Source organism: Hypanus sabinus, unplaced genomic scaffold (assembly GCF_030144855.1).
Source record: "Hypanus sabinus isolate sHypSab1 unplaced genomic scaffold, sHypSab1.hap1 scaffold_1440, whole genome shotgun sequence".
In the NCBI taxonomy this organism is placed as follows: Eukaryota; Metazoa; Chordata; class Chondrichthyes; order Myliobatiformes; family Dasyatidae; genus Hypanus; species Hypanus sabinus.
In genome coordinates this window covers 9,838-19,843 of record NW_026779513.1, presented here as the reverse complement: position 1 = coordinate 19,843, position 10,006 = coordinate 9,838, and the positions used below count along the sequence as shown (strand labels likewise).

Genomic DNA, 10,006 nt, shown 5'->3' with positions numbered 1-10,006 from the left:
ATGTTTATCAGTTTCACCCTTCTTCTTCCTTCTTTTAGCCTTCGTCTCGTCGCAAAGATCGGGGGGGATGGTGGTGCGTGCGGAAATTCTGAACGGGGAGTTGAGGGCACAGATCCTGAAGGAGGTGACTTTGAATCCTTCCTTCAGAACACAGCGCATTGTCGATTAATGCTCGAGTGTACCGAACTGATATCAAAGAACGGTCGAGTGGAGTATGTTCTTGTCATGTGATTCTGGAAACAGAGGAAGAGCGGCACAATGTCTGCACCGCACAGGTGAAATGTGTCAACCACTGCCACGCAGGTGAGGAATCCACAAGGAAAACACAAACTGAAGGAGTTTCCGTACAGCGTGTGAATGTTGTGGGTGGCTCTGATTAAAACTCGAATTTCCCATCCATCTCTCTCGTAACTTCCGATGTACAGTTTTTAGCTTTCTCCCTTCGATTCCCCTGATATTTCAAATAAATCTTGATTGAAAATTTTGCAACTTCAATGATACATATTTTACATCGACTGGGCAGATTGGCGCCTCAGTGGTAAATCCGTCATCAGGACGTTGAATAATATAACAGTGGCCGTTTTATTGAGAATAATGTGATAGGTGTACACGGTACCGAGGGAAAATCCGGAGCTGTGCGTTGAGTCACGGGGCCGAGTATACACCGAAATCTGTATATGTATTTGTGAAGTTAACGATTGGGGGGGGGGACATCACTAGTTAATTACTAATCTGTATGCTCGCGTGGGATGTTTCGTAAGTAGCTACATTTTGCAAGGTTGATATATTAAAACATAGTGACCCTGTCTCTGTACCGATATGCGATCTCCCATCATCATCACCTTGTCTCGAAACAATAAAAGTACTCAATTCCCATGCTCTGTCGATTATGCACGAAGATTTTGACCATTACTTTTCAATTTCCTGCAGGGGCATTCCCATGATAATTCATTTGAATCCGAACTGAAAAGTTCACGGTTTATTCTCTGAATCCTGGAGTCTAAAGAGTGTTTCTGCCCAGGATTGAACTGGAGACCTTTCGCGTGTAAAGCGAACGTGATAACCACTACACTACAGAAACACTACAGGGAGCTCAATGTTCTACGCTATTGAGCATCGACCAGACACCCTGCACACCTCCTTCACTCTCCACTCATTCATCTTGTTCTGCAGAACAATCTTTTCTACACCCAAGAAATAGAAAACGAAATTCTCTCTTCAGCCTGGTCTTTTTCGTGGGTTGGCCTATGTAAAGAGCAGACGAGCTTCAGCGATGAGAGCTCCGGTCTGTCTGTTCAGCGGGTGGATGCTCAGCTCTTTCAGAAGCGTCTTACAACATGAGGACTCCGAGGACTCCACTTAACAAAAAAACAAATCTACAGTCAATTTAGTGACAAAATATTAGCCACAGATTTATTGAGCTGGGGTGATTGTAGAAATGATCTATGGGATCATCAGTGGTATAAGGGTTTTCTGTTGCAGGAGTAGCTTGGTGAATGTCGGCTGGTTCCGTCCGCCCAACGGCAGCATTTCGAACAAACACAGGGAGACATTCGAACCGTGGCGGTGCTGTGAATCGAAGCCCCGTCACCTCAGAGACCTCTCGGCTACACTACCCGTGAGCAGGTTGCCTGGTGTTCTTAAAGTGATTGCGATCAATTCATTTATTGAAGATCACACCCCCACACCCACTCTCAAAAAATGCATGGACAATAGTGATAAACAGGTGGACCAGTAACCGGTAGAGGGAGTTATTAGCGAGAGGGGTTGATAGGTGGTGGTGGAATTGTGAGAGCACTCACAGAAAGAACGACTGAATGCACCCCGAATATAAGGTCCGAAGTGCCGTTTACGATCCTAAGGAGTGGTACGAATGTCACTGTGAATTCTACTGTGCCTTGAGGCTGGCGATACAGGCCATCTTTTCATTTGGACTGCCACATGGGAGGTAATGGAGCCTTAACTGGTTTTCTGATCTCATCTCCCGATGCAGTGGATTTTATCGACAGGACAACGGAGAAGATGAGGAGCAATGAGAGTATATCAACTATTTCTGAAGTATGACTTCAGGAATGGAAGATTTCGTTGCTTCTCCTTTTGGTTAATTCGACTCTGGAGTAGACGGCGGGTGCGTCGCGGGACGAAGGGTGATATTTTGCTCCGATAAATAATTCAGTAATGCTCAAAAAGCAAAACTAAGACCTCGCGGGTTGAACGAAAGAACCAATCAGTTGCAGTGCTAGCTATATTAGTGGCGAACAAATCAAAGCATCAACCTGGCATTTAATAAGGTACCCATGCAAAGCTTATTGAGAAAGTCAGTGGGCTTGGGATCCAATGAGCCATTGCTCTGTGGATCCACAACAAGCTTGCCCACAGAAGACAAAGAGTGGTTGTCGTCGGGTCATATTCTGAATGGAGGACAGTGACCAGTGGTGGGCCTTAGGAATCTGTCTGGGACGCTTACACTTCGTGATTTCTATAAATGACGTGGATAAGGAAGAGGAGGAATGAGTTAGGAAATTTGCCGTTAGCACAAAGGTTAACACAAAGTATACAGGGCTGTCAGAGGTTACAGTGGGACATTGATAGGGCGCAAAACTGGGCTGAGAAGAGGCAGATGGAATTCAACCCAGAAAAATGTGAAGTTGTTCATTTTGGTAAGGCAAAATAATGACAGAATATAGTATTAATGGTAAGACTTTTGACAGTGTAGAGGATCAAAGGGATCTTGATATCAGAGTCCATAGGACAGTCAAAGCAGCTGCGCAGGTTGATTCTGTTGTTAATAGGACATATTGTGTATTGGCCTTCATCAATTGTGGAACTGAATTTAGGAGCCGAGAGGTAATGTTGCAGCTATATAGGACCCTGGTCAGAACCAACTTGGAGTACGGTACTTAGTTCTGGTCGCCTCATTGCTGGGTAGTCGTCAATAATCGGGGCGTGTGGAGGGGGTTCGGCAGGAGGGCACAAAGGGCTAACAGATACCGCTTTCAATTGTGAAACGTGGAATGTAGGGTGGATGTGCATAGATTTTGGCAGTTTGTGTATGACCGCCGAGGGATTGAGTACACACTCAATTTCCAATGGTCCCATATAACGAGGGGCGAGTTTCTGTGGTTCAATTTTAAGGGAGATATTTTAAGAGAGAGCCAAACCACCTGCCCAGGCCGATAACTGGGTGCAGGAACTCGAGGGCGATCGTCAATCCTCCGGTTGCGGTCGGCTCAACGGAGCAAGTCCGCGCGAGCATCCTTCCAGATCTTGCGGCCCCGCGGAGACGGGCCTGACTGAAGGCACAGCAGTTTGGTCTTCATGTACGTGAAACAGAGCGAGTTGGTAGCCGAGGGAGCATTCGAAGGGCGGCGTTCCGTGTCGGTGCTGGCCAGGGAGTTGTGGGCGGACTCTACCCAAGCGAGATGGGTGCTCCATTATGATGTGTTGTTGGCGGTTATGCAGCGCAGTGCTGCTCCAAATCCTGGTTTGCTCGTTCGGTTTCACCGCTAGTCTACCGGAAGCCGGTAGACAGACTGACTGAGGCTCCAAGGTCCTGACGAAAGGAACTCCAGACTTGAGAGACAAAGGGGAGACCCCGGTCAGAAATAATGTCCGAGGGAATCCCATGAAGGCGGAAGACGTGATGAACAAGGAGGTCGACTGTTTCACGGGGCTTTAGGGCGTTTGGGATGGGCTAAGAAGTACACGGCTTTCAGGAAGTAGTCCACCACCGTGAGTACAGCAGTGTTACCATGTGAAGGGGGTAGCAAACAAGAGACAGGTAGGGGATGAAGCAACCCAGCAGGTTGTCGATGGGAGACATTTCCGTGGCCACACACAGAAAAGGCAGAGACGAAGGAGAGAGTGTCAGCATCCATGGAGGGTCACCAGAAATGTCTCTTCAGAAGGAACAGAGTCCGATCGATCCCGGGATGGCAGGCGAAACGAGGAGTGTTTCCGCACTGAAGAACCTGAGACCGAACAGCATCGGGCACGAAGAGACGACTGGCGGTTCCATTCCTTGGGTCAGGTTGAGTCCGCTGGGACTCCCAGGTGAGGGTAGCCACCACACCGGATGGTGGAAGGAAGGTCTCGGGGTTGGGAAGCCCTACTCGGAGACATATTGACGAGAGAGAGCATCGGGCTTCCCTTTCGTGGAACCAGGACGTTAGGCGAGTGTGAATCTGAAACGGCCAAAAAGTAATGCTCAAAGGGCTTGGCGGGAGGTCAGGTGTTTGACATTTTGGAGTTATGCGAGGTTCTTGTAGTTCGTCCAGATGATGAATGGATGTTCCGTTCCCTCCAGCCAGTGTCTCCACTCCTCCAACGCGAGTTTGACGGCCAGTGACTCCCGGTTCCCTACGTCCTGGTTCCGTTCGGGGGATTTAGGCGGCGAGAGAAGGAGGCGCTGGGATGGAGCTCTTGGTCTGGGCTGGAGCGTTGGAAGAGGACCGCTCCCAGCCCAGAGTCGGAGGCGTCGACTTCCACAATGAATTGACCAGACGGGTCAGGTTGGGCCAGGATGGGAGCGGAAGTGAAAGCATCTTCAGCTCCGAGAAGGCCGAGTCCGCTTCGGGGGTCCAGTTTAAGGGGGTGGGAGGAGAGGTGAGTCGAGTAAGGGGCGCTGCCACCCGGCTGTAATCCCTGATGAAGCGACGGTAGAAATTTGCGAACCCCAGAAACCGCTGGAGTTGCTTAAGCGTCGTGGGTTTTGGCCACTTCGCCACCGCCCGGATCTTTTCGGGATCCGCCCTCAATTGCCCGCTCCCAATGATGTACTCCAGCAAACTGACGGAACGGGCATGGAACTTGCACTTCTCTGCCTTAAAGAATATCTTGTTCTCCAAAAGCTTCTGAAAAACCTGACGGACATGATGCGTGTGTTCCTGGAGATAACGGGAGAAGATTGAGATGTCGTCCAAATAAAAGAAAACGAAACGGTTAATAAATTACGTAAATACATAGTTTATCAGGGCTTGGAAGACAGCGGGGGCATTGATGAGGCCGAATGGCGTGACCAGATATTCGGAATGACCAAGAGAGGTGTTACAAGCTGTTTTCCCACTCATCTCCCTCCCTTATCCTGACCAGGTGATAGACACTCCGCAGGTCCAACTTAGAGAAAGTTGTGGCTCCGTGAAGGGGCTCGAAGGCAGAGTTGATGAGGGGCAGTGGAGACTTATTCTTTATGGTGATGTTGTTCAGGCCACGGTAGACAATGCAGGGGCTCAGTGAGCTGTCCTTCTTCCCCACAAAGAAGAATCCTGCGCCTACAGGGGAAGACGAGGGTCGGATAATGCCCGCCGCGAAAGAGTCATTTAGGTAAGCCTCCACTGCTTCCCTTTCTGGTCGGGCCGGTTATACAGCCGACACATGGGTAGAGGGACCCGGGGAGAAGGTCCCACGCTGTATATGGCCCAGAATGTCCCGTTACTAACATGACTCAGTATGTTTCAGCATACCACTTTGCGTCGTTCGTAACAGGAGCCAACGGATGTGATCACAGAAACGGAGAGAGGGTGAAGACCGCGAAGACCAGTTTAGGAAAGCGAGATCGAGGATACGGTGTGGGAAGGAGAGTATTTAAGCAGGCAGGGTGAGAGAGGTCAGCGAGACGATACGGGTTGCTTGTTTCTGAAGGACTTTAGAATGGAAGCGCTGCAATCCCAGAATTCCCTGCAGGAAGGAAAGTCCTCTAATCGCTCAGTGCATTTATTGACAGTATTCTCTGACTCACACTTTCCGACCACATCCTAATCTCTCTCTCAACCCGTTGTGTCTATTACCCTTCCAAATATTTTAATTTCGCGTCTCTCTGTATCCACCAGTCTCCCCAAACCACCCCCGGGCCAATTTCTCTTCCTACCCTCTTTCACTCATATCCACACCTGTCTCGGACCCTTCCCAGTTCTCTTCCAATCTTCCTCCTCACATTGATCTTTCCACATCACAAATATCTGTTGTCACTCCAGATCTCTCGACTTCCCCGGTCTCCCTCCCCCTGGTCTTTCTCTAAGCCCTCGGTCTCTGCCTCTACCCCGCCCCACCCGGTCTCGCTCAGTTTCTCTCCCCCACTGCCGTTTCTCCTCTCCTAAAATCTCGGCTGCCTCTTTCCCTCCCGTCCTTCTCAGACTCTCGCCGCCGTCTCTTTACATTCCTCAGTCTCTTTCTCCTCAGTGAGCAAGACTAACGGAGCATTAAGCGGGATCTGGACCAATTTGAACAATGGGCTGAAAAACGGCGGGTTTTGACACAATGACACAATGAGAAACAAGGCACTGAGGAGTACGATAGAACAAACGAATCTGGGAATGCAGGTCCATATTCAATGAAAGTTGCGGTACAGTTAGAAAGCGTCGCAAAAAAAAAAAGGAGACGAAAGTACTGAGTACCGGAGTAGGGGTGGTATGTCGATGCTGTTTAAAAAATTATTGAGGCCTAATTTGGAATATTGTGTTTTTGCTCAACTACCAACAGTGCAGATATAAATACGTTTGAACGAATACAGAACAAAGTTATACGGCTATTGCCGGGCCTGGATGTTTTGAATTAAAAGGAACGATTCGGTATGGTAGCACTGTATTCCCGAGCGGGTAGAAGACAGAGGGGAGATTATGATAGAGCTATACAACATTAAGACGCGTATAGAGAGTGTAAATGCCAGCGGGCTTTCTCCACTGATGTTGGGCGAGAATACGCCCAGAGATCATGGGTGAAGGGTGAAATGTGAAATGCTTAAGGAAAATAGGAGGGGAAGCTTCTTCACCCAGATGGACTCCAGAGAGTAGACAGTGCTGCCAACACAAATGGTATTTGAGATTCCGAATTGAACGTTTCAGAGATGACTGGATAGGTACTGGGAAATGGATGGCCACGTTCCTGGTGAGGTCGATGGCAGTTTAAATAATTCCTCATTGACCTGACGGGCTGAAGACCCTGTTTCTGTGCGGTGGTTTCCTTTGGCTGTCTGACTGTGCATCTGGGTGAGAGCTTTAATGTCTCACAGCACCGACCAATCTAGAAAGTCGTTGATACTGTCCGATCCCTCTGTCCTTGCTCATACTGAAGCATGGAGACTGAGTTAATGGATGGTTACAGCATGAGAAGTTAATGGATGGTTACAGCGTGAGAAGATGGAAGCGCAGATGTGAGATGCTGAAGGATGGAAGCGCAGATGTGAGATGATAAAGGATGGAAGCTTTGGAAGTTGTTTATTCTGTATTCTCCAATTGCCTGCGATGGTTTTGAAGGAAGAAAAGTCTCAGCCCGAATATTTGCTTTGCCTTCGTTGCGTTTTCAGTTTGTGTAGTTTTGTATGTTTCATTTATTATTGATTTCAGATGGAGACACGGATTCCACACCGGCCATGTGGATTCAGGGTTAAATAGATCGAAATCTGAGCGTATCTACACCTGATACGATAAAACCACGATTCAGAGGTAAATTGCCATTCAGATAAATTGGTGTGTACTTGAATTGGGAATTTGGAATTGGCATTTTGGAAGGCTAGTTATTTTAATAAGCAGAAAAACCTGCTGCTGAACACTTTGAAATTTTGTTTTCAAGTTGTAGGGCTCCACTGGAAATGATTGCTTTGAAGTCATTGTAGCATCTGTCCTGTAATATGTTAATGACAGGTCAGTTTAGATAACGTGGCGGTTCAGTCAATAGCTGAGCGATCTGCTTACGTTTTCAGCCCTATTTCCATAAATTAGCATCTTTACGTAATATGTAAATGACGGGATAGTTAAGATAACTAGTTCACTAGCAGTCACTAGTTCAGCGATTTGCTTACATCGTCAACTCTAATTCCATTAACTTTCCAGCTGTTGCTGGGTGATCAGATTAAATTGGTTATTTCCCTCAGTCCTGTTTCTGCAGAGTCCAAAATAGAGTTGTAACTTGTACCACAATTTCGACCCTCCGTGCGGAACACGGTTGTCCGCTGTCTTCCAACAAGAATTCACCCTATCTACTGCATGATCTACCTTCAGTTAGGAAGCCAAATCTGAATCAACGCAACCAGGTTCCCTTCGATCCCACGCCTCCTGACTTTCTGAATGAGTCTACTATGGGGAACTGATCAAACACCTGACCAGAATTAATGCACCCACATCGACTGTCCTGGTTCATCTGTTGGTTTTATTTTCATTTATTTTCAAATAATTCAATCTGACTCATAAAGGACAACATGCCATGTTGTCTCTCCGTAGCCAGACAACGTTTCTCCAAATATTCATAATTTCCTTCTTCAGTAATCCTCTCCAGTAGTTTACACACTACTGATGTAAGGCTCCCTGGTCTGTAATTCCTGGAAGTATCCCTATTATCTTTCGTCAACAAATGAATAACATTTTCCACCCTCCACCCACCCCCCAAGTCATCTAGTTCTACTTCCGTGGCCAGCGAAGACACAAATATCCTGTCCAAAATCTCAGGAATATCTCCACTCGCTTTCCCAAATTACCTGGACTATATCCCTTCCGGTTACGGGGAATCATCTATCATAATGCTTTCCAAGTTTCCAGCGCATCCTCTTTCTGAGCGTCGGCATGTTCGAGCTGTGTTCACATTCATCAATGTATTCAGTGAGGAGCTTCACTGCCTTTTTGGACTCCAGATACAAGTTTTCCTCTGATCTGCACAGACTCTCTCCAGTCATAGTTCGTCATAGTACAATTCGCCAAGAACTTCTCAAGTCCCCTTCGACCTCTTCTAACTCCATTGTTAATTTTTTTCCTTTCTACATTTTGAACTGCTATAACCTTACCTGATCCTTTCTACCTAATCTTTAAGTATCGTTCTTTCTTCCTCTTGAGGAGTTGTTCCAACTTTCTTGTCACCCAGAGTTACTTTACGCTATCATCCTTTCCCTGCTTCACGGAGACAACCTATACTGAACCCTATCTCAGTGCTCCCAATACAATCCCATCATATTTGTTGCGTATTTCCCTGAGTAGATCATTTCCCAATTTACCTTCCCGAGTTCCTGCCAGGTAGCACCATAATTCGCTGATCCCCAATTAAATAGATACCATGCTCCCTGGTCAAGGTAAGTGGAGGGGTGTTGTGCCCTGTTGTTCTGTAATGCTCAGCCGCGGAAGGATCTGTCACCTGATCCGTTTCCTTTTCTAATATTAGATCCGGTACGGACTAGTCGCTAGTCCACCTGTCTTCTTATAGTGACATTAATCCTTCCTGGACGCAACTGAGAAATTATGCTGTACCGAAACTTTTCACCTTGGGGAGATGCCAAAGAATATTGTGGAAGTATCAGTTACCCATGTCAATAACATTGAACTTGTCCACGTCCCGCTTCCCGATCGGTTCCTCACTGTTCCCGTTGCAGGTTTTTTTTTTTGTTAGAGGGGCGGCTGTATAGAATAATCCAAATGAGGTGATCACATGTCTCTGTTTGTCTCACTGTTGCCCTCCGTATCCGCAGCTGCGATAATATCCCTGGTTTCCCATCGCACTCACTTTCCAGTTTGTTACCCGAATCTGCCCATTTTGAAACATCTGAACCCCGGAAATTCCTGGAGCCATCCCTGCCCTTATGACAGTCGAGTGTCTGTGACAGTTTGGAACATACTTCAACCAAAGTGACAATCACGCCAGAAGCATTGAGAGTTTGTATTGCGACCTACCTGAACTGCATGAAGTCATCAACTCTGCAAATTCTGCATTTCGCGGATGACCAGGGATATGATTGTTTGAATTAATGACATATTTGCCAAACCTGTTCATTGAAAAACAGCTTTATTTTAAAACTCCACTGAATTGTCGTTAGACGCGGGCATTATCTACATCGATGGCCAGTTAATGTAAACACATACTTTATTCCATTCCTCAGCTCTTCTCTGAATTTCCTCTGTGTCAGTGTATAGATACAAGTATTGGTGCACACGCTGAGCATTTGAAACATGTACCCAAATTGCTGTAGGATGTATACTGGGGAACTCAAATATCTGTCCTGGTAAAAATAGTTTTCCTTTTGCCATTTCAG

The 10,006-nt window shown here is 47.0% G+C and overlaps 1 non-coding gene across 1 annotated transcript; it reads right to left on the bottom strand.

Moving 5' to 3' along the window:
- Positions 1 to 1,008: 1,008 nt before the first annotated feature.
- trnav-uac (transfer RNA valine (anticodon UAC)) lies at positions 1,009 to 1,081 on the bottom strand. The gene has a single exon. It is a non-coding gene; the product is annotated as a tRNA-Val (tRNA).
- Positions 1,082 to 10,006: the final 8,925 nt, after the last annotated feature.